Source organism: Hermetia illucens, chromosome 4, assembly GCF_905115235.1.
Source record: "Hermetia illucens chromosome 4, iHerIll2.2.curated.20191125, whole genome shotgun sequence".
NCBI classification, from domain to species: Eukaryota; Metazoa; Arthropoda; class Insecta; order Diptera; family Stratiomyidae; genus Hermetia; species Hermetia illucens.
Genome location: NC_051852.1, coordinates 153466365 through 153491343, shown reverse-complemented (window position 1 = coordinate 153491343; position 24979 = coordinate 153466365). Strand labels below are relative to the sequence as shown.

General features: G+C 44.6%; 1 protein-coding gene and 1 long non-coding RNA gene across 3 annotated transcripts in view; both read right to left on the bottom strand.

Moving 5' to 3' along the window:
* LOC119653520 (ras-related protein Rap-2c) overlaps window positions 1-24979 on the bottom strand; it is a 468746-nt gene that overhangs the window by 126873 nt on the left and 316894 nt on the right. The window lies entirely within an intron of this gene.
* Window positions 1-24979, bottom strand: part of LOC119653521 — an 85307-nt gene that overhangs the window by 38849 nt on the left and 21479 nt on the right. For both annotated transcript variants that reach the window (XR_005249710.1, XR_005249711.1), the window contains one exon: window positions 8934-8996. This is a non-coding gene — a long non-coding RNA (uncharacterized LOC119653521). The remainder of the gene's footprint in view (window positions 1-8933; window positions 8997-24979) is intronic.

Below are 24979 nucleotides of genomic sequence, written 5' to 3'. Positions count from 1 at the left end.
CGAACCCAAAATTTAACGTACTTTTTGATGGATGGCCAGAAATATTTTGCGATCACGTAACGTAACGTAACGACTACGTTATTCACTTGCCTTGGTGTGCTAGATGGTGAACGGCATGAAATACTCCTTTGTGTAAATTAACCCGAAAATATGGCTTTGGTCACGAGGTCCTTTGTGAATGCCAGAAAATCGACGGCTGATGGCCTCAAATGTCTAGGGAACCTCAGGGAACCACGAAATCAGACGGGAGGCTTTGATCTTTCGCCTATATAAGTAAGCGTGAAGTATCGACTGACGGCAAGCGACTTTGGGCAAGAAACGACAATAGAAGTCTAACATCGCCAAGATTCTCATCAGATGCTTAACCGTTTTTGGAAGCGGGAAACTCGAAATTGCATATACTTTGACTGGTTCTACTTGAATACCTTCAGGAGTTATCATGCGGCGAAGGAATCCCATCTGCGATTGTAACAATTTAAATTTCTCAACACTGAGTATTAGACCGGCCTCAAGGAGATGTTGCACTGGAAATGCACTAACTATTCAGACTCAGAAGAAGATGCGACCAAAACATCATCCAAATAATTGATCAAAGTGAAGGTTATGTAGCCCAGATTGGATGAATCTCTGAAATGTTTGCACTGCACTGCATAGTCCAAATTCATCTTAGTGCGGAAGAACCCGATAGATGTGCATATTGCCGTTTTCGCAATCGGGATATTCCCAGGAGCAATAGGGATTTGGTAATATGCTTTGAATTAGTCCCAGATCGAAAAATGGGTGCGGTCGGTGAGCCACTTAAACCATATGGACGGAGAAATCAGCCCGGGAAGTGCGAAGGTATTGCGCGAAGAGGACAATATCTATCGGAAAAAAAGACGTGTCAGACCAGAAAGTGGGATGTCTGAAGTTCCATAAGGCTGTCCATCCACGTTCAGTTGAGCCTGCCAGTTACACTGGAAGAGCCCGCAGTTCACCCGATCGCCAGTCGAACTGCCAAAGAGAGTAAAACATCATGGTGGAACTAGATTTGGCAAAACAGAGGAGAAAGGCAAGAGTGCTTCTCGTTTGAGCTTTTCTAATCTAGGAGAAACTATTCGCGAACAATCGCGTGGCTACTAGCGAGTAGCTTGATGCTATTATCGATATCAAAAGATTCGATTTGAGAACTGCTGGCAATATGGCCCAATTCGGAAACATGAGCTGGGATCCTTCCAATAGTTAGGAGGAAATTCGATAGCGAGCACATTCGTTTTGCAAAAGGTAGTAAAGAGCTTCCCATTAACGGCAAGCTGTGGGATTACCTACACAGCAGACATCAAGATTCGCTCTACTTTAAGAAAAATACCAATGTTAACATAGGAAAAGCCTCTACCTCCACAAACCAGACTGGATTGGACACTAATGGATCCAAAATTCAATAAGGATATTAATATGATATTGGATTCGAGGAGATTATTAAACATCGTCTAAGGAAAGGAAGTCCTGTGTTGGCCCAGGAGACAAAACTGCCAATACTGTCTGGCAAAGTGTAGTAACGACACACAGGTTGACCAGCTGCCAACGAATAAATGCGAGGTCATCTACCAAAAGCGCGCACATAGATGGGCAATTGCCGTCATCTTGCCATTTAGAGACGATCCCAGGTTTGCACCACTGAAGAACGGTAGGAACAAGCATAATCATAAGGCGTTTCAAGAGTATATCTATCTGGGCCATATACGGCAAATGGTCTCGTAGGTAGGGGAGGATCGAGGCGTATACTTCTATCCTCATCACTCGGTTATCAAATTCGAGAGTTCAATGACTGAAGTAGGTTCGGTTTTCAATGCAGCTACCACATTTACTAGGAAGCTTGAATGACAAGCCTCATACCGGTTCTAAAGTGCTGGATCATTTGCAACAGATCCTGCTTAAATCGAGGAAATACAAATTTGTTCTTTCAGAGGATATTGAAAATATGTTCCGGATGGTAGGAATGCAACCATAACCCACTCTTATTTTCTACTCACCTTCAACGACACTGGCATCGCTAAATAAAATTAGAAGCCGCCCCTCTTAGCCTAAAAAAAGCAAAACACTGGACGATCGAGCGCCACAAGGCTGCCTTTTACAAATCTGAAGTTTCCACTTGAAATTGAGTCGATAGAATCGTATAATTTTTCACACCACTAGAAATGTAAAGACTTAAAAACACCCCCAATATACTGGCGGAAGGCGCACCACCTACACCTACCTGGAAAGCGTATTAAATGGTCATTTTTTATATGGGTTTGATATTGGAGAAAAAAAGTCAACTTATCACACGATTTGAGTTTCCTCAACCTCATCCCATTGGAGGTCATCCACCTGAACGTCATGTGTACCAATCTGTCAATATGACACTTATGACAAAACTGTTCAGAAGATGAATAGTTTTGTAGAAAACTATACTGAGTTGCATCATGGAGCTCCCCAAAAAATCCTTTCCTTTCATCCTCTGGCGATGGATATGCCAGACTTGTTTAAACTTTGAAAACACACTGAGAAAAGGGATCTGACCAATGTATTGAGCATGATTCCACCCCGTCCCGAATGCTAATTTCTTTCAAGCATGAAATCTCTGGGCTCAACTTTATAAGTAACCATGACAGCACAATGGGGAATAGAAAATCGATTGATTGAAAATTCGGAAAAGTTTCGTCCCTTTATATTAATTTCAAGGAAGTCTCTATTCGAAAGGATTCAAAATTCTATATAATCTCCAATTTTCAACGCTGTACGTCATTGTCGGAAAGTTTATGCATCGTCAGGCGATACCAACACCATTCATGTTTTCTGTGTGTTCTACGAACGTTATAAATGAGGATAGTTAAGAACTTGGCGAAATAATAAAAGCAAAACAGCAAACAGAGAACATCACGAACCTGCAACATAGACATTCACGTCGACGAGTCACCTCCAAGTGAGCTTTTACGCCATTCACTCCTCGTCCTTTGGGCCCCGTCTGAAGGCAGTCTTCCTACTTGAACTTTGTTATCGTCCCTCTTATACCCTGGTGAACTTAAGACACCTCCACTGTTGTACCCCTATATCATGTTCCTTAGTGGCTGAGCCCGGCAAGTAGACGGCATCTACCTGTCTATTCATACCTGGTGAAGTGCAGCCGAAAACAAATTGCATTGGAATGCTCATCTAAATTTTGGGAGTTGTTTTCTCGTCTCTCGTGTGTTCCATGTTTGTTTTGCTTTTCTGTTCCATTAATGCAAAAAGTTTGAATCTACATATTTTTGTTGTTTGCCGGAATAACTTGGCGACAAGTTCTTGTACAGTTGAAAGCAGGAGTGGCGAAGTCTGATAGGATATGAATATATACTTTTGCAGGTAGGTAGTGCTGAGGAACAGAGACTAATGACCAGTTTACCTTGGAAGCTACGTTAATAGAAGTTTCAAGCGTGCTTTTGATACTGTTGCCGAGATCCTGCAGTAAGAGCTCCTAAGTAAGTAGAAAGTTGTCAATTGAATATTTCAACAGTTTACTCGAAAAAGTTTTAAGCGAAATAGATTTCTGAACAAAATTGCGAAAGTTGGAGTTCGTTTGTTTTGCTTGAAGGCTTCAATGTCAACACCATTCTCAATTTGAACTGCACAATTTGCAAAACAAAACACTAAACTTTTCCGAAATGTTCAATAATTAATTTTGCCAGTGGAGAACGTAATGAATTTCGACTTAATTTGGCTTTTGGTAAACCTTTTCAGGATTACCAGCAATCGGGAGAGAGGGAGTTAGACCCCAAGGGCCGAACTCGACTGCCTGATTAAAAACTCCATAGAAATCCTAATACAAGCAATCAGCCTTCTCTGATTCAAAGAAATACCAATTTATTCGGAGGAAACGTTTTAAATTTTGTACCTATGATGAGCAAAAATCAAGACATATCCAACATCCCCACAAATGGGTCGCAAATGCCCGGCTGAAAGTTGTCCCTAGTTCTAGCAGGATCTTATTTTAATTTGGCTATAAAACATGGCATGGGCCTATCTAAAAAAGTCAAGCGAGGTCCTAGTTCAACCGTCCGTGTAGTTTCTTTGACAGCCTTGAATTGCACCATAGTCAGATGCTTGCCCAAATGGCAAAGTAAACGGAAACATCTAGGGCAACCGGGATTCGAACCTGATACAACGGCAAGCAGCCCTAGCTTCAAGAAGAATTTTAAGGTGGTCTTTCCTACCACAATAGGGGGAAGACCGGCATGTGTTGCAAGGTTAGGACACAGTGTTTTCTAATGCTGGATCAAAGATACGTTTGCGGAATCGGTACGAGAGTATTCCCGGATATACACAGTCGTACAGTGCATTCGGCAAAACCTGGAAATGGAGGTACTAACTACTAATGCGATCCGAGGCTTCTGTCTCGACCATAAGACCACAGAGGTGAATGAGCAGGTCGACGGACTGGCTAGTCGGAACTCTGCTCTTGATGATCCCTCCATGGATCCTGTCTATGTCCTGCTGGCGACTATGAAGGGTAGAATCTACTCGAAGTACTTTACAGTCACTGACTTCAGATGGCAAAGGACCACCACTACCTCCTTCTTCGCGATTACCCAGCTCTAGTTCGAGCTAGGTTGCGAACACCAGGTAAGCAGTTATTTAAGGACCCCAAAAAGATTTCTGGTTGTAGGGTGGGGGAGCTGCCCCACCCACCCCAGATAGATACTGTTCCCTATGTCCGTCCCATGGCAGTCACGGTTATATTGATTTCAGGCAACTGATACCTACTTTCCTACCTACCCGCGATGCGAAACTAATACTCAACGAACTCATACATCGCATCGTCGGAATTGATTAACTTGAGGATTTTGAAATTCAAACTGGACCTAGCAAAATCTTACGTAGTGCTATCTAAATGATAAGAGAGTGTGCCAATAAGAACTGCAAGAAGAAAAACTATTTAGGCATCACTAGAACAATACAAATAACAACAAAGAAGAGATAATGTTTGTTTAATCCGAATTGGGGATAGGCGGGATGGGATGGGATAGGCGATATATAAGGCCAGAGCAAGGAGACTACATACAAGAAGACCAAATCAGGTGTATAAGGGGCACGTATGCCATCCCGTATTCTCGGAGTAGAGGCGAGGGAGCTAATTAGCCCATGACCCTTGTGGTTCATGTAATGATGTGTTGATGTGTCTATGGCGCCTAGATGGCTTTCTTATGTGTGCTGCCCCATCCCATATGACAAGCCCTAAACAGCTGTTGTCGCGACCAAATAGCGGCACACCAATGTACTGCATCACATATACGACACTAATACCAGAAAAAATGCGCGCAATTTTTATCGCGTACATACAGAATAAGGTCGAATATGTGCATTGATTTTTTCCACCATACAAACTCAAGCAATGTACATGGAGACGAATCTCTGTAGTGTTCTTTAGCCAGACTACACCACTTGTTCAGAACTCGAACAAGTTTCTTTTTCTAAGAAATTTGCGGTCCACTTCTTTCCTCCCCTCTCAACGTTTTCTAGGTTTGCGGTCCACTTCTTTCCTCCCCTCTCAACGTTTTCTAGGTTAGGGGGTCCTGTCTCCACACCTTTCCGATACAATTTGCCATACAAGCTACTGGGCCGCAAATGCGGAATCAGTGTATCAATTGTTGCCTCTAAATAGGGGAAATATTCCGTGTTGAATAAAATAAAGAAAAGTTGACAAAATTTCCGTAAATTGAGGGGATTCAGGGATTCGGGGAAACGGGACGAAATTGGGGACTGAATGTACTGGAAAATAAATCGAGGCACCGGAAGCTTTGAGCACCTGTAACTTTATTAGTAATAGGATAAACTCAAGGGGGTTTCTAAACAATTTCCCCAAAAACATAATAATATGCTATTATTAACTTAATTTCAGTAAATATCGATATTGAGAATATTGTGAGGCCTGAATACCGTATATAAGCAGCTTCATGATTTGCAGATTTTCGAGTTGGGTAATTTCTGAGAATGGGACAATAAATGTCACAACTAACACCGGCTTCGAAAAGTACTAATCGAGGCCTTTCATGCCACACCCAAGATGACTGTATTCGCAGAAAAAAAATGTACACTCCGCCTTTTGCAGGTATGAAGACCCCCCCCCCCCCCCCCCCCCCGTCCTTTCAACTCAACAGAGAAGGATGAAACATACTACATGTGTCAGCCTTTATAGTTCCCCCCTTTTCACCTAATTTCAAGTTAAACGTTACAGCCGACTCTGAGCAAAGTGCATATGACAGACAGATAGACATTGAACCGATTTTAATAAGATTTTGTTTTACAAGCCAAACCTTAGAAAGTGATATAATTGTTACAAAGGTTGCAGGACCCATAATAAGAAAAAAATGACTGAAAGTTATGAAAATGCCATCGACAACTTGCTCAGAGCATCTGAAATACTGAAGATATTTCAAGTTCGAAATGGAATTTTTCTACGTTCGTTCGTGCAGGTCCTTAATTTTAGACTTCCAAATCTAAACGTGAATCAGACAGGTCAAGAGTGAATTAAATTGGGCTGGGTGCAAATTCGTCCAGCTACGAGGTCCCCCTTAGATGCTGACCATTTTGTAGAACCAAGTGGAGCTGGCAGATGAACGCAATAAAGCAACAGCTTGAAGTCTAGTTTCTTGCACTATGAAAGGCGCTGAAAAGATCCCAAGCCAAGGGGAACAGCATACGCCATGGGCTACGTGGCTAAGCCAATATGAATATTACAGGTACTTTTGATTTCGAATGAGCCCTGATGAATCGGCTGGCCAGGGTGGATTTTTGCCGAAGATTTCTGGTAGGACCAAGCATGGATTCTACTCAAACTTAAAAATGAAGATGTCAAATGGAAGATGTTCAACGAAAAGATAGTCACCGTCAAAGCTCTTCTGTGCTAAAGCCAACTGCAAGGACTTCTGATAGTGAAACGCACACGCACTTTCAGCTACTACCTCGGAAGCCATTGTTGTCAAAATGTGCGTAGCAAGTACTCCATGAAACCAATATAGAAAGAACATCACTTGTGATGACCCTGGAATCCTTCTCAAGAGCCAATATCAGATAACCAACCACATTCTACGCAAAATTCCCATGCATAAAGAGGCCTCGAGGAACGATGCGGAGGGCAAGACGGACGATCCCAAATACTAAGCGATTATGATTGAATACTTGTTGCATGATTGTATGCAAAAATAAACCCCTAGAAAGCGGACGGACCCCTTCATTGCAACTAAACATAACCGATCTGACGAATATTGTGGAGACCGGATGACTTCATCAGAAAGAAACGACAAAAGACAAAACGTTCGCTATGCATAGCAAAGTTGCCAGGCGTTAACTTAACGCTGGCGAATGACAATGCAAACTGTCGCTGCAGATTTGGAACAGTGTTCAGAACAAATTGTCTGAACCTCCAAGATAACGATCCCGAATGTTTGGCTATTGGATATAAACAATGATCAATCAAGAACCTTATTCGAAATCAATCCGCGCCGAATTATTCGGGAGCTTACTTCTGAACTAGGAACTAGTCACCTGTACCTCGATGAGGGAGTACCAGACAAACTAGAGCAAAATAAATAAAACGTCCTTTTGGAATTGTATCTTCTCTCTCTTTGTCCAACAACAACGGTCTGTAAACCAGACATCTTTGCTAGTTACTTTGCCAGAGTTTCCAAAACCAAAGGTACAGTAAGAAAACCATCGGTAATACTCAACTCCAGCGCAAAAGAGAACGGCGTATCACCAAAATTTACATTTTCAGCACTAACCAAAATAATCAAATGACCTAATCCATACAAAGTGCTTGGATATAATCCTCTTACTACCAAAATGATAAAATAATCTCCAGAATGACAGTAACTCCAAGGCCCGCAAAGGACAAAACTAAGGTCGGCTTTTAATGACCAGTCACTCTGTTACCCATTTTCTCTAAAATCTTGGAAAGACCCCAGCCTGCCAAAATACTCATTAAAAGTCTTGAATTTGCGAAGAAGCGACAACTTTAACCTATTATAACTTTGTTAGTAATAGTGCGATTTCCACCAAAGTTGGAAGGATCATGCTTTATACCCTACATTGTTGCAAAATCTCGCGGTGCTAGAATGAACTTAAGGGGGTTTTTCAGCCAACCACTAAAAATGATAAGAATATACTACTATTAACTTCGTTCAATCGGTATGGAAGATATTTCGGAGCCTAGAGACCATATAGTGGCAGCCTCTTGATTTTTATCAGATTGTTGGGTTGGGCAGTTTCTGAGATTTGGTCCGTTAAAGAAATGATCATTTTCGACCCCCCTCACTCCCCACTGTCCCAACAAATATCAAAACTGAGCTTCGAAAAGTTCTAATCGAGACCTTTCATTTGATACCCCACATGACTATATTCGATGAAAAAATAATTCACACCCCCCCTTTTCCATGTATGTTTTACACAAAACCTTAAAAATGTTCTCAGCGACTTTATCGGCTCTAGAAGTTCAGGTATGAATTGGAATAAATAGATTTGTTCCTGATTGGCAAAAGTGTGTTGAGTGTTCATTGTGATGGTTTTTACTTCTGTTAGAAACCTTTGTGATTTGAGTTTAAGGGTAAATAACCGCAAGAACTTTACTAATAACCCAATACTTATAACCAATAATCGTCAATAAATTATTCATTTTCTACAAATCCACCTGCCAATTGAACTTTTTCTCAGCTGAAGATTGGAACTTGGATCTCCTGATTTTTAAGCTAATACCAACCTGCGTCAATGCGGAAAACACGTGTACAAATACTTTCATTGAAGTGTGTTGACTTTGAACATATCTCATCTTTAATTATATTAAATATTTATAAATAAAACATGGTGTTATCGCCACATATTAAGTGAACACGTATTTTTGATAAGGGTAAATATCTTTATTTCGGTCAGTGTCTACTTACGTGATGTTATAGTTATTTTTGACTATTTGTACAGAAGTTGATAAGAACACCAAAGAAAGTTACCTGAAAGAAGAAGGAAAATGATTAGAAGTAATCAAGTGATACGAGGGAGTAAAAGTGTGGAATGTATGCTAAAGATATCAAGGACGTAAAAGTAGACGAAGGTACAGATAAAAGTCGTAATTTAAAACCATAGAGAAGATTTAGGAGCGATGTTCAATATTAAAGTGGTCAATATTAAACTATTTGCAAAATAGAATACTTGAAATGGTCCTAAAAAGATTCACGCCTGTTCCTACTGTGAGGCTTAAAAACCAAACCCAAGCGTATCATTCCAAACGCAATTTTATCGATTCCGCCTCCAGTCGTCCCCTGCAGATTCTTTTTTCAAAATGGTCAATAGAACTGCTGCGAACTCTGGGTACTTCTGACTCCGTGCCTGTACACGACTGCAATTGAAAGAGCTACTTCCTACGAAATCAATTAACTATCTTTGAATGAACTGTGTGGGAAAAAGCCCCTAAAGGTAAAAAAATCAATTCAACTTGGTTGAAACGCAGCCAGACAGTATTGTGACTTTGAGCCAGTATTCAGAAAAACGTATAATGGCCACGAAATTAAAACTGAAAGTGAAGTTCGTTGATTGGATGGGGTGGAAACTGAATGCTGGAAAATTTTATCCTTTAATATTTGACGTGAAAGTGGCTTTATAAACTAGGAAAATTTGGAAGGTTGGTAGAAAGATAAAAAAATACTCATACATATTAAGATAGATATTAAGATTACTTAGAAAGATATCTATTATGAGATATAGATTTTCTATAAAAGCTACATCCGATTTTTTAAGGCTTTGTTTAAAACAACAACACCCCCACTTTCTTCTTCTTTCTTCCCCGCGGAACCGCAGTAAAGCATTACTTCGCGGGGTGGACTGCGCTTTAAACGACCAAGCTTTCCGTTCTTCGCGTCCTCCTTGCGCGCTCCGCTTTTCCATATTCCTTCTGTATTCCTTTTATTGCGGAGTTCACCGCACACCAGTTTCCCTCCGACTTCAGCATTTCCCCGACGATGTTTTGCGGGCCTAGGTTGGTTTTCAGGGAGTCTTCAAGACTCCTCCTTTCTGAGAAAAATCGTGGACAGTGGAACATAACATGCTCCGGTTTCTCAGGTGTGAAACCACATTCAGGACAAAAGGAAGAATCATCCTGCCTGAATTGGTACAAACACTTCCTGTAACCACCATGTCCTGACAGGAATTGCGTGAGATGGTAGTTAATTTCGTCGTGTCGTCGCTGGATCCACTCCTCAAATGGGGGAATCAAAGTGTGGGTCCAGCGACCCCTCTGCGAGTCGTCCACCCCCAGCCTTTCGGTATTCTGCATCCTTTTCAGGAGGATTCATTTTCCTTTTCTCGCACAGGCAGCGTGTCTCACTGGCAAGAATGTCTATCGGGATCATTCTCGCAATAACACACGCTGCGTCGCCTAATATTGTTCTGAAGGCGCTGCACACCCTTAGCGCTACTAAGCAGTAAGTCATATTTACCCTCCTCCGATTACTCTCACATGCTAGTGCTTCCTCCCAAACTGGTTCCGCGTATAATAGTGTGGAGTCAACCACTCCGGCCACAAGTAATCTGCGACTGTATCTTGGGCCGCCAATGTTAGGCATCATCCGGGCTAATGATACGCTGGTATTTGCCGCTTTCTCACAGGCATAGTCCAGGTGTTCTTTGACGTCTTCAAGTTGTTTCGCGGCGACAACCACAGCTATATCATCTACGAAACCGATTATCGTGACCTCCTTTGGTACGGGAAGGGCCAGGACCCCATTGTACATGACGTTCCACAAGAGGAGTCTATTGTAGGTGGCACTTTCGATCATATTTCCTACCGTGTCGATGAGGCAAATCGGCCGATATGATGATAGATGTCCTGGGTGCTTAATCGGGGTCGGGAGCAAAACTAGTTTTTGTTTCTTCCATCGGTCGGGGAAAACTCCTTCTACCATGCATATTTGAAATGCGCTGATAAACCAGTCGGGTCTGATCGTAACAGGGAGCTTAAGAGCTCTATTGGGAACAACATCCAGACCGGGTGCTTTGTTATCACCAAGTCTCTGGCAAATTTGTGCAAGTTCCTCGTCAGTTAGCACAGGTATGGTGTAGACGTCCAATGCTTGCTTATGTTGTTTCGCTCCCCTTTATTCGGGGAGAAAGAGCGCCATCATCATATTGAGCAGAAGATGCGGGCAGGTCAGTTGTGGTGTTCGCCCTCTCATCCTCTTCATAACCATCCTGTACGCTGTTCCTCAGGCGCTTTTGTCTGCCTCTGCGCAAAGTTCTCTTGAAGCATTCTCGCTTGATGTTCGGCATAGCCTGCTTAAGCCTACCTCAAAGGTTCACATATACTTGCCGTTTCTCGTCGAAGTCCAGTCTTCCTCTAGATCCTTCTAGCACGAAAACATGCATCCCGTGACTCCGCGATCTCTTCATTCCACCAATAGTTTAAGCGCTTTTTTAGCGACGGCTCGCGGCCTCGGCATAATAGCGTCACATGCTCTCGTTATGCCCCATCATTTCCTCTACCTTTTCTATAGCCGCACCACCGGGATTTTGGCCTCTCTATGAATGCATCTTATTCAAACTTTTTCACGGACCAGCCCTGGTTTCCAACTCCGCGGGAACGTTCATCGCCTGGTGGTCGCTATGATTATAATGCTCACTGACAAACCATACCATTCTCCTCGCCAATGTGGTACTCACATATGTCAGATCGACTATTGAGCTCGACCCTGTTCCACGAAAAGTGGAAACGTTTCCCGTATTTGCAAGCACCAAGTCTAGCTCTTGATCTTGAGGTTTGGACTTCTTGCATCCGAAACTAGCTTCTAGTTAACCCGTTGGGGAGTTCCGTCCCCACGTACTCGAGGAGGGCGATCAGACCCAAGTCTGCAAGGGATTCATCTGAAGTGGCTTCGGCCACGAAGCCTCAGCGGAGGTTAACTGGTACCATGGGAACCGGAACGGCCTTCTAAGGGCATATGCTCCGGGAGAACTCCTGGAGGATGTGTTTTCGGCCCGGTTATTTGCGGTTGGCCCCCTTGTGGGAGTTTCATTGTGGTTGTGGTTATGCTTACATCGCGGGCAGAGCTCTTCGGGGCTCAAGCGTGGAGTTGGGCAGTACAACTCGGGTACCGTACCCCTTAGTTGCGGCAGAGGTATTAGATAGGCCTCGCATCCACTGGTGTGAATGCTGAGCCTGCACTCAGTATAAACCAGGACCGCTGTGCCTGCATGGCGGGGCTCTGATTGTGGTCTCAAAATCAATCCGTGTCCGAAGAGGACCGTGGGATTATACCTACACGGCAGGTACTCACGTTAAACCCCCAGGACTTTCATCCGAGACTAGCAACTATATATATAGATACCAGGTATTTTTGCCTTGACGAATTCAACTTTCCATCACTTCTTGAATGGCTTGATTCCCGCACGCCCATATTGCCCATATTACATCTGCAGTCCAGGCACCGCTCTTATTATTGCGATAAGGCTCGCTGATTATGGCAGCTTCGATTCCCTTCTCATAGATGATCTGCGAGAGAAGGTCTTGCCCTGCCTCGCATTGGTTGAGGTTGACTTGTATCAACCTTATTTCTTTACTGCATTCAAGGCTCTCCTAAATACTAGGCATCTGCTGTGTCTGCTACATGCCGACAGTCGGCGCCCTTTTTCTCCTTGCAAAGCATACATTCAGGCTCAGCCTTGCACTCTCTGAACATATGACCTTCTCCCCCACATTTTCTACAGGTCATGTCACAGTCACCGCTATGTGGCCAAATTCCAGGCATCTAAAGCAGCGCTTGAGGGACACCTGCTCACTGAGTCGGCAAACGACCCAAACAATTTTCACTTTACCAGCCGCCAGCAGTTTGAGCACTGCTTCAGCTGGTAAGCTTATAGTTGCCGTTTACATGCCTTCCTCAGTCCTTTGGTTGCGGAATCTTACAAACCAAGTGGTCCGAACTGCTTTTCTAAGGCGTCGCGGATATCCTTGGTCGTGATTTCATAAACATCCTTACATTGCATATCAATCTCCTGCTTTCTGGCCTGTACTTGTGCCTCTTCTCCTAAGGACTTCTCCGCCTTGCCGAGGAAGTTTTCTACCGTTTTGCCCGTAGACTTCTTCAGCTCCATCTCATTTTTGGGCGGACGTTTTCTCTAAGGTCCTTCAGCTCAGATCGGATTTGACTTTTTTGGGGATATCGGCGTAAGTCATATCACCTTTTTTTGGAGATGATAATTAATTCGGGCCGTAATCTTTTATGTGTCGCATTTTTCTTTCCGCCAACCTTGGTCCATGCTTCCTTGGTTTCTTTTTGGGGCTTTACCTCCCTTGGGTCGATTTTATCTACCTCCAAGTAAGGCAAACGATGATTCGTCCGGACACTGCTCCTTGCTTGGTTTTCCCACTGGGCACTTGCGTATTTATTAGCCTTCCGGGAGCTACCCTGATTTCCTTCCTCCATCAACGTTGGTTTCGGAGGAGATCACAGGATCGTCGAGCTCCTCCTAAATGAATCAAACACTAAGTCCTGCGGTATATTCCGACAGGTGTAGTCACCCCACTATGGGCTAATAAATGACCAGTTTGTGGGGCATCTTTTCGTGTATTTTGAACAGGCGTTCTCTTGAGTGATGTACTCCTTTTATTATAAATGCCCCTTTCTCCAGGCTACTTGTAGTATTCGATGTAACGGTGGCCAAGTAATCCACCACCGAGACACTGCAGTTGAGGGACATCGACAGCCGGGTGTCTGTTAGCCCACTCCCAAAATCCGCCGGCACTGGGGTTCCGAGTCCCTGCATCGTAACTTTTTCTCTCCTTCCTTCTTCCATATTGGCTTCTTGTTCTGGGTGTTCTTCCCGTAGCCATTTTTATCCACGGGTGGGTGTTTTTCTCCCACCTACCCGACCTGCGCATAAACATGCCCATGCACACACCCCTCCAAATGCGTACATATGCATATTCACGAAGGGGCGCGCCTGATGGGAGATCTAGCAACCCCGCACAGGGAACCATCTCTAACTCGCAATACGGAAAAAAAATATACCTGATTATGATTAGAAAAGCGTGGACATCTTTTAGAGACGCAGACCCCGAAACTACAAAATAACGAGATAGTATTTGGTGGACTCCGAGCCACGACTGATGGAGACATTTGTTTCTTTCTTTATCTTTGCCGACACTGCCGTAAATTCAGTTATGAGCCTGATAACGAAGGCCTACGGAGCCTCCATGTCCTGGAGGGCATCGAGACGTGGCAAACCTTCTATGGACGGTGGAAATCGTAGAGCTCTGGAAGGAGTGTCACAGGTGCCGCTGTATAACACAACGTCTAAGCGACCGGGAGGAAGCATGTACCATAATGATGGAGTACAAATTAGCCAAAAGGGGACTTCGTGGAGCAATAAACAAGAGCAAAGCTCGCTGCTGGCAGGTTGTTCTCGACGAAGTGACCCGAAGGGATTCGGTTACAAACTGATTACCCGAAAAATCGGGGCTCTGCGGAAACCCTGTTCACTTAAGGCCTAATACATGGACTGCATTGTACGGGCACTATTCCCTGTGCACCCCGTATGGGATGATGACGTCGGCGAGGAAAGCGCGAAGGACTGTCCCCTTTTCTCTATAAAAGAGTTGCAACAGGCAGTCCTCTCTATGAAAAACAAGAAGGTGCCTGGGCCCGATGGTATTCCAGCAGAAGTATACAAACTGGTATTCCAACACCTGCCAGACCTACTGCTCGGCGCATTCAACGCTTGCCTGAAAGAGGGCATTTTCCTCGTTAGAAGGTGGCAAGACTTGCGCTGATCAGCAAAGGGAAAAGCGGCTCCGAGTTACCGTCTTCATAACGCCAACTCGCGGGCGCTTGACACTGCTGGAAAAGTGCTCGAAAAGCTCATCAGAAGTAGACACGGTGAAGCGATACGTGGTGCCGGAGATTTATCTCCACGGGAGTTCGGTTTTAGAGCAGAGATCCACAGTTGATGCTGTCATGCAAGTCGTGGATACCATTCGACGAGCGCAGGCACATAGCCGCCGAACTCGACGGGTTATGCTGCTCGAAATGCTTGATGTCAGAAACGCCTTTAATTCCGTAAGATGGAATTAAAGGCGTGCGAACTATCTCTTACGGATATTGAGGGACTATCTGAGGAACCGCTCAGTGCTCTATGAAACGCTTGAGGGCCAGATGAGGATTGAGGTCACGTCGGGAGGCACTGTCTCTGAATCGGCCGTGATGGTGATCGCCGGAGTGATCCCCGGTGCCCTTCTTGCTAAGGAGCGTAAAGCCATATACAAGCGCAACGGAGAAGAGCCAAAAGAGAAGAACGAGTGGCACTCTCTTGACAAAATGAACTTAGAGGCAGATGGACTGCGCGGTTCATCAGCAACTTAGGGCCGTGGTTGAAGCGGAAGCATGGTGAGACTGACTATTTCCTTACTCAATTTTTAAGTGGGTATGGAAGTTTTCAGCCTTACCTGCACAAGATTGGAAAGGTGCGATCTCCGGAGTGTGTATTTTGCAATGGAATTGTGGATGACACCCATCACATGTGGAAGGTCAGCAGCTCTATTTAAACACAGCGGATCCCTCTCCAGACAACATTGTCGAGGAGATGCTGACAAGTGGAGCCGTGTTCCCCATTACGTTCGGGTCCTTCTCGTTACTAAGAAGATAGAGGTCGACCGGTGGAGAGGCCGGGTGGTAGAGGGTTCCTTGAACTGACAGTTCCCTTCCTCCCCTCCCCTCTCGTTGGTGAAAGGAATTCCCTGAATTGAAGGCTCCGCAAGGCGGGAGAGTTTGGAGTGTAACTTGAAGTAATGTGACAAACGGTTCCAGGATAGCTGTTTGACGATGGGAAGGTGTTTAGTTGTTAGTCCGACGACATGCCGAACCGGGAGTCCAACACTCTAGGCCTAAATGCATTCGCCTACCCTAGCCCCCAAACAAATAAGCTTTTCAGCTAATAGAAGTCAACCGGACGCATAGTACTAGTGAATGTTCCAGCGTAGTTTTATCTTAACGGTACCATAAATGGCCAAGAGGTTCTAAAATAGCGAATGTAGTAGCATGAGGAGCATTCTTCCATGAAAATATAATTCCATTCATCCCGCTATAGCTTGGCCTCCACATTTAATTCAAAAACAAAAGAATCTTGCGTCGTACCATAGCTACCTTCAATTTTTCCAATTAATCTAATTAAACCTAATTCCTATTCTGCCCAGCATTTGCTGGAGCAATTACCTTACTTTGAGCCATATTTTCAGTTGGCAGCCACACAAAGCTGTATTAAATCCACTCCAAACCGCTTGCAATTACCAACACGCAAACTTTTCTCCTCGTAATATTTCCCAAATGGCGTGAAAATGTAAAGAAACGTCAACAAACCTTTCTTCGCATCAACTTCTCATCTTGCCATGCACACCTCATTTTATTCTCGCGTATGTAATACATTGGATTCTCCAAGAAACGGAGGTGTTTTGCGGTTCGTTGGTTATACGTATTCCGGTGTTAATACAGAAAACCAGAAAACTCTCCGGAAAACTCTTTGGCGTTATGAGAAAACTTTGGAAGACGTTTGCGTTCCATTTGGACCGATATCAGGAATACAATAAAAGGATCCAAACTGAAACTCCAGTGAAGAAAGGAAAAAAGGAAAACAGTTATAAGAAAAGATGTGAAGACCAGCCAACGCGGCCGCTCCTTCCGTCCTTTGTATTTCGCTTTTTACGGGACCAAGAAAAAGGTTTTGTGTAACAACCATCGCGCAAACCACATCATACCCATACAATGAACATTGTTTGCGCAAAGAGTTTTCCATGCAATTTAAACCTTCAATTAAGTTAATGGACGTTCAAGATGTTGCTGGTGGTTGGGCCTGGATAAAGGAGTCACGAAAACGCGAGCCTGTGCTGGCTACAAGACTTGCAAAAAGGTGCAAGGATGCGGGACAGGAAGGGAGGTTTTCAGATTGCAGTTTAAGCTTTTGGTTTTTGTTTGTGTGCATTTGTTGCTGCAACTTTTCCTCAATTTCTTACTATTATTCCGAGTTTTCCAGCACTTTATCCTTAGAGCGGAGCTGCAAAGAGAGAACTGAGACTTAGGGAGAATGCCCAGGCGAATGGAGGAATTTCCTTAAACTTTGTGGTGTTCAGTTTTCTTTATTTCCAGGGTGAATTGAATGCACATTCAAGTGATTGATTTTAATCTTGAGAATTTTGCACTCTATACCAGTTGGAGGGTGGGAGGGGGAGGAAAGTTGTTCGGTAAGCAAAGTGATTAAAAGTATTTACATCTTTTACTGTGCACAATGGCGAAAGGGGGAGTTGTAGGAACTTTCCGTCTTAATGGAGTTGGATTTGAAAGGTTCGTAGGACCCTGCCCCTCCTTGGACACCACCTTGTCATGGTGGGGGAGCCCGTAGTAGTTCACTACTGCACTAAGGGTGTCCAAAATATGAATATGGGAACGAAGGATATAAACTCTCCAAGTGGTAAGAAGTCACAGACTTCGAATCCACCCGCGACCATGAGCAATCACGTCGCGGCCGAGACGCGCATTTTGGAGGCCTCACCATATTCATACTCGCCTATAGATAAATCTGGAGAAGGCATGCTTTCCGACTCAGTGGAAAGCTTGCATTTAGTGCCTACGGTGAAGTTAGCCAGAAAGGAAAGTACGGAAACTCTCAACTTGGGAGAAACTGGAAATCCGACTACGGCCAGCCCGTCCGCGGTACTACAGCCCAAACCTACCCGCAAAGGGAAGAGGAAGGCTCGGCAGAAGGGAACTTCGGCCACTAAGGAGGAGGACTACAGGCTGAATCTTGCCTGTCAGCACCTTCTCCTTCACCCTTACCAGGAAGAGCGGAAGAACGGGTAGCTGGTGACGTGAACGCTACTGGTTTAACGCCAGTATGTGGAAATAGATCCAAGCGACCGGACACCGTAACCTGGAAAGGCCCTAAGCCGGCGGCAGAAGAGAGCACTGCGAAGGAAGATGAAGCACCTTGGGAATGAGGACATGGACGTGGCTGTACCACTAGGCGCGGTAACGTCCAGAGAAATCGGACGCAAGGAAGCGGAATCTCCGGCGAAAGGTGGGGATAAACTGGAAACCCCGGTAAGATCCACACTGGACGCACCAGACTCTTCTGTTAGCGGTAGCGCAAGAAGCGTAAGACCAACACATCTGCTGTGGGCAACGCTTTATTATACTCCGCACCAGGGCTTATATTCACGCGTCTCGCAAGGATTAGGACCGGTGTGCCGGGAGGTGATCAAATCAGCGAGAGAGATCTCAATGAGCTGGTCCCTCCCACAGGAATACGAACACGAAGGCGGGAAGGAAGAGGACGTATGCGCAAGCTGCAGCCTCGGTTCTGACTGCTGCCGTGGGAGTTTCCTCCAAGAATGGCAACATGTCAGAGGGACAATTTACCATCCTTCGGGAATGCCTGTGGAAAAAGTGCTGGAGCCTGGAACGAAGCCACGATTTAACAATCAAGGTTTTCGTGATGGGCTTCTCCATTTGGAGTGCACTGACGAGGCTGCCATAAAGTGGCTCCAGCAGGTAATCCCAAATATAAGTTCCGGCGGTCGGCCCAAGTTCACTATTGTGAACACTGAGCTACGCAAGACAGAACATGTCAGATGTTGGTTACCGGGCCCTCGAAGGAAGGCAGAGGATATCATCCGTATGCTGGGTGAACAGAAGCCAGAAATGGACTTTGGACACTGGAGGGTAAAGTTCATAAATGCCAGAAAGAGCAAATCTACAAACGTGGAGGGTTTCAACTTGATATTCGAACTGGACCAAAAGAGTCTGAATATGCTCAGGGGAAGTCACCATATGGTGCTCCACTTTTTCCTAGATAGACCGAAATGCAGTCATATCAGGAGACTGTAGGTCATCATCTCCATTTTGAGAGCGAAGAACAATGATGGTCTTCGACTCACACAATATAGAGCAAATTACAAATTACAAATTCCCATAATGGAGGTTCGCGCGGCGGATAGTGCATACAGGGACAGAAGCCCCGTATGGGGGTTCGCACTGGTGAAGGGACAACAGCGTGAATCCTATCTGCTAGTAATTTCTCCTACACCTTTCATGGAACAAGCGGAAGAAAGGGAAACCTGAAAAGTGAACGAAACTGACTTGATACCAGTTCGAATGATCGAATCTATGCAACCAGGACACCGCAAACCAGTCAAAGTGCTAAGTGGAAAACAGACGAATGCTCTGCGGGATGAGATGAGATTTTTCATGGATGAGGACATGGGAACTGCGGTATCTTCAAGTGCGGTTTTTCTCAGAAAAATCAAACACGGGAGGATCGAGTCTCTGGCGGTACGGTGTGGAGGAAACCCCCGTCACACACAATAGACTAAGTTTATGTCGAAAAACTAAAGATTAGTCAAATAAACCTGCAGTATACCAAAGCTCCCTCCTACCTATTGGTAGCGAGAATGGGAAAGGATTTTCCTTACATCTTTCTGGTGCAAGAGCCGTGGGTTCGATTTAACAGAGCTGTGGCATTGGATCAGTAAAGGGGACTAGGATCTCCTACGATGAAAGATCCATAAGACCGAAAGCTTACGTCCTGATGTCAAGACGGTTAGATGCAACCATGCTGAGACAGTACTGATTTAGTTACGATAACCACACAATACCAGATAAATGAGGAGAGGAAAAACATCATAGGTGCTTCCGCTTATTTACTTTATGATTCTTTGTATCCTCCGCCGACGCAAGAGCTTAGGGATCTGGTGGTGTATGCAGAATCAAGTGGTCTCGAGCTCTTAATAGGTTGCGATGCGAATGCTCCACATATTTGTTGGAGCAGTAGCAAATGCAATCCAAGAGAGAAGCTATTTTATTTCATCACTTCAGCTGACCTTATGACTGCAAAAGTAGAGTGCGCCCCTACGTTCGTGGGACCGAGAAGAAGCGAAGTAATTGGCCTAACAGATTGTGTGTACCTCAAAAGTGTTAGAGTTGTTTACACACTGGCGAGTGCTAGACGAGGTCTCACTGTCAGATCACTGATACCTAACATAGAATTCAATCTGACTATTGCGGACGAACAGTCTGCAGTACAAAAACGGAACGGCGGAAGGAACGGATTGGACAAAGTTCAATGAACTTCTTGGCAATAAAGTACAGTTCCCTAGGCGACTAAGGACTCCTTTGGCACTGGAAAATGAATTAAAAACTCTGAACTGCACACTTTTGGAGTGCTATGGAGAGGCCTGTCCTATTTCCCGAGACCAAAGCGGTAAAACGGTTCCTTGGTGGAACCGAGAACAGTAAAAACTTAGGAAGTCAACCAGGCGACTTTTAAACCGTGCTTCCAAAAGTAATAAGAACGAAGACTGGTTAAATTTCAGGAACTCACAACGTGAATATAAGAGGCTCATTAGGTGTTCGAAACGAGACTCCTTTAGAGCGTACATGTGAGGAACTGGAAGGCGAAAGGGAGACTTCAAGGCTGTGCAGAGTCCTCAAAAGGGATGAGTCAGCCAAGTTGAATTCTCTTAGAAAACCCGACGCTACTTTCACGAGCACCAGGCTGGATTCAGTACAGACCCTCCTGGAAGTACACCACCCGGGAAAACGAGTGAGAGAAGTGGCATGGGGGAGGATTGACGCTTTTTGCAGCCCCTTCAACACGCAAGTGCTGCAAGGGGAACTGGAACACTGCGAAAGCGATTGTTACCCATGAAAAGGTGAGAGCTGCCATATTGTCCTTTGAACATTTCAAAGCACCTGCCATGGATGACATCTACCCGGCAATGCGAAAGGAGGACATGGAGCATTTAGAGCGACTTCTAAGAAATATTTTTCGAGGATGTCTTGCTCTGGGTTACGTGCCTTCCTCTTGGCAAAAGGTTAAGGTAGCCTTCATACCAAAACCTGGGAAAGATGACTATTCTAATCCAAAGAACTTCAGACAGATCAGCTTGACTTCATTCTTGCTGAAAGGTTTGGAGAGGCTGGTGGAGCGTCACACTCGTGGAAACGCACTTAGGTCACACCCACTTAGTGAAAACCAACATGCTTACCAGCGTGGAAAGTCCTGCGAGTCTGCTCTTCATTCTTTGGTCACAAAGATAGAGGATGCAACTTTGAATGGTGAGTACGCGATGGGGGTGTTCGTCGACATTGAAGGGGCTTTTGACTGTGCACCTTTTCAAAAACTTTGTGATGCCGCCAGAGAGCATGGTGTTGATGATGCTTTAATTAAGTGGATCCATGCTATGCTAACGAAGAGATTGCTGTGCGCTGAGGTGGGTGTCGATCGCTATCTGACAGCAGAAGCAACGAGGGGCTGCCCTCAAGGAGGTGTGCTTTCGCCACTTCTGTGGAGTATGGTGATCGACTCACTACTGTGCGAACTGCAAAATTTGCCAATACACGTTCAAGTTTATGCTGACGGCTTGGCTGTGCTTGCTGTTGATCGGGATCTTGGAACGGTGTGTAGGAGTATATGTAAAACGTGCCGTTGATTTGATAAACAGCTGGTGCCTTAGACATCGATATACGTTGCCATCTTCAGGCCGATGTTCGTATATGCATCCGTAGTGTGGTGGGTTAAGGTGAGACAAAAAGGGTTTCACCGTAAACTAGCCGCACTGCAAAGAACTGTGGGACTGGGCATCACAGGTGCCATGAGCACGACATCCGGGGCAGCTGTGCACTACTCAATTTGCAGCCCCTAGATATATTTATTCAAAGCACTGCAATGAGAGCAGCTCATAGACTAATTCGATTAGACCTATGGGGAAACAACGGAGGTCGGGGGCACAGAGCATTGGAAGAGTTACTGGGAGTACTGAATCCAGTTCTTACAATGCCTTCCGATTCTCGTGTCCCCATACATCTGTTTGGTAGAAGATATGAAGTTACCCTGAAGCAGGACTAGGAAGACCCAGAGGAATGCGTGGCGGGATATACGGAAGTCTTCTACACCGATGGCTTAAACACAGAAGAGGGTTCTGGAGCCGGAGTCTACCTCTCGAATAAAGACGAGAAGTGAGCTTTTCCTTTGGAACAATATGCAACGGTTTTTCAAGCCGAAGTTTATGCGACCCTAAGGGCAGCAAACTGGGTGATTGACGAGCGGTTGAAGGGTAGGCGCATCTGCAGTGACAGCCAAGCTGCATTGAGGGCATTGAGTAGTCCTTTGATAACCTTAAAAATCGTTCAGGAATGCAGAAACCGTTTGAACTCTATCTCTAGATTCCATGCGGTGAAACTACTCTGGGTAGCTGGGCACTGTGGCATAGAGGGAAATGAAATCTCGGATGCTTTAGCGAAAGAGGGGTCAATCTCCCCTATGCCGGGACCGGAGCCAGCAATTGGAGTATCAGTAGCATTGGCTAAGTCTGTTTTCAAAAACTGAGAACAAGCTTCCCACAATGACAGGTGGCAGAACCTGAATGCTGCTCGACACACCAAACTTTTCCTGCAAGAACCGAACATGCGTACCGCAAAGTTTATCCTGTCGAAAAGCAGGAAGACTTGCAGGTGTATTGTGGACATTCTGACAGGCCATAATTCACTAGCTGGACGTATGTTCAGAAAAGGAAAATTCTCAAGATGATACGTGTCCTTCCTGTAATTAGGAAGCGGAATCCAGGGAGCATTTCCTATGTGAATACCCCACCTAAGGACGCATCAGCCATCAGATCTTTGGTGCCTATACTCTCCAATTACGACGGGGTTCATTGGGCCAACACAACCTGAGTGCTTAGAAGCTGTAGCTTCTCCCCCACCCTGTCGTTTGTCCTTGGAGTTCCCTCCTTGAAGTGGGAGCATGAAATCTTACTAAATTTATTCCAAAGTATGAGTTCCATGATTTACCAACCGTGACCGGCCAACAAACAACGGCAGGGGCTATATTATCATTTAATGTTTTGGTTAACGAAAGAGTTGTTTGGACATTGTTAAAATGAAGTTTGTAAACAAATCTCCGAGCCAGCTCCAGTTCCTATAAAAGGTAAACAGCTCAAAAATCTCAAACGTTGTTACGAAAACAACGAGTGCCTGCGCTCTTGCGCATTCAGTGGTTAATAGATGGTAGTAAAACCGCATTGTTTCCAGCACACGAAGCACCCATCGAACGAGAAAAATTGAAAATAATTCAATTTCATTTTCCCCCCGACACAGAGAAATGGAAATGCAGATTTTATCTCATCATCGCGGCGAAGATGAAGCTTTGCAGGTGAGCTCGTGTGATGCTGGTAGAGATGCCAGGTATGTTCGCTATTCATTACTGCTAAATTATGGACTCATTGTTTTCCCGTTGGTACGTTCCGTGGTAGTGCCCAATATCCCCCCGGAACCTTAATCACCTTGTAGACAGCTTTATTCCAATTAGTCAAGTTAAATCACGTTACAGAGTCTCGTACTATGCGCTCAGCAGAAGCCCATTGATGCTGGCTTGGTGCTGTTGTTGCCACGACTTGGTATTATTATTGAGTGGTTGTCGGCTGCTTATAGTGCATGCCGAGGACCGGGGAATACCTGAATAATTAACAGGTAAAATACACTTTTGCCCATATAAGGTATGTGACTATATGAGAATGCAGTTATGAGCGTCACTGCGCAAACGGGATGTCTTGCCACTCTTACAATTTTGGGACTTCATCAGCTTTTCTAATTTGTCTTGATTTGACATTACCCCGTTGATTAAAATGTATTCTTTGCAACTCAATGCAGTCCTGATGAGACTTTCGAAAGGTGATCTGCCGAGGGCTCTGGTAACACCTTGTTCGGTCATATCATAGGAAAACGCAGTCTTGAAAACCGTAATGACAGTAGCGTTACACTGTTGAAACACAGAGTCTGCTTTAAAGTCAGTTTCAGTTGACCGATAACGTACTTCAACGGATATGGACTCTGAATTTCAAAAGGAGTCGAGCAGAGTTGGACTCAAGACAAAGACCAACAAAACCAAGGTTCACAGTCTGGCTGGTCACCCCCCTTTTCCGATATGCATTAACGAGCAGAATAACAAAGTCGTCTTTCAATATGTTTTTTATGCAGACAGACAGACTGGAACTCAACTTGATGTCACCTGATGCAAAAGCAGTGCTAAATTCGCCTTCATGATTTTACCAATATGAAGTTAAGGTTGTTCTCCGCTAGTGTTCTCCCAGTGTTGTTACATGGGAGCTGCATATGGAAAGTCACCACCACTGTTACTCAAAGGCTTCAAACCTTCGCTCAAACTTTGCCCTGAGAAACTCTTGAACAACGAGCTGAGTCGACGTACGGGCCAGGTATCGGTAGCTGTGTTAATTAGAGTGCAAAAGTGACAGTGGATAGGTCACACTTTAAGAAAGGAGGAGTAGATGTAGGAAAAAGAACATGGCTGATAACATTCGAGTTTCAAAGTGATGTCACTGATAAAGCTTCACATAGAAACGTGATTTTGGATCCGAAAAGATGGACACTGACTTTGAATTGTAAGAACACTTTTGGATACCGATACCCCGTATACCACGATGTGCACGCACTATCTTTAGCTGTCTAGAGTGTGTGTCTCTCAGAACCCTTTTTTCGATTCCGGATTTATACTGAATTTAACACACTTTGACAGTTACGCTTAAAACCAAGAAGAGAGAGAGATTCACAAGGATCAAACTTCAAAAAAGATATAATCTCAGAATCAAGATTGAAAGTATCGAAATATCGAGATCCACGAAGGAAATCTCGAAAGAAAAGATGAAGTAAGTTATCACAGAATTCCAAAATGCAAATGTGTAGCGGAAAAGGACACTTGACACGATATTTTGAAAAGGATTTTAAATGCAGGTTGTGTAAAGTTGCAGGTTTTGATGATAAGGAAAGGGATCTAAAAGAAAAAGTAAATGAGGTTTATTCAGAAAAATCTCAACTACTCACACTCTGTTGAGCCTGTCAGGTCAAGAACTCTATGTGCACGTGGCGATTATTAGCGGACCATACAG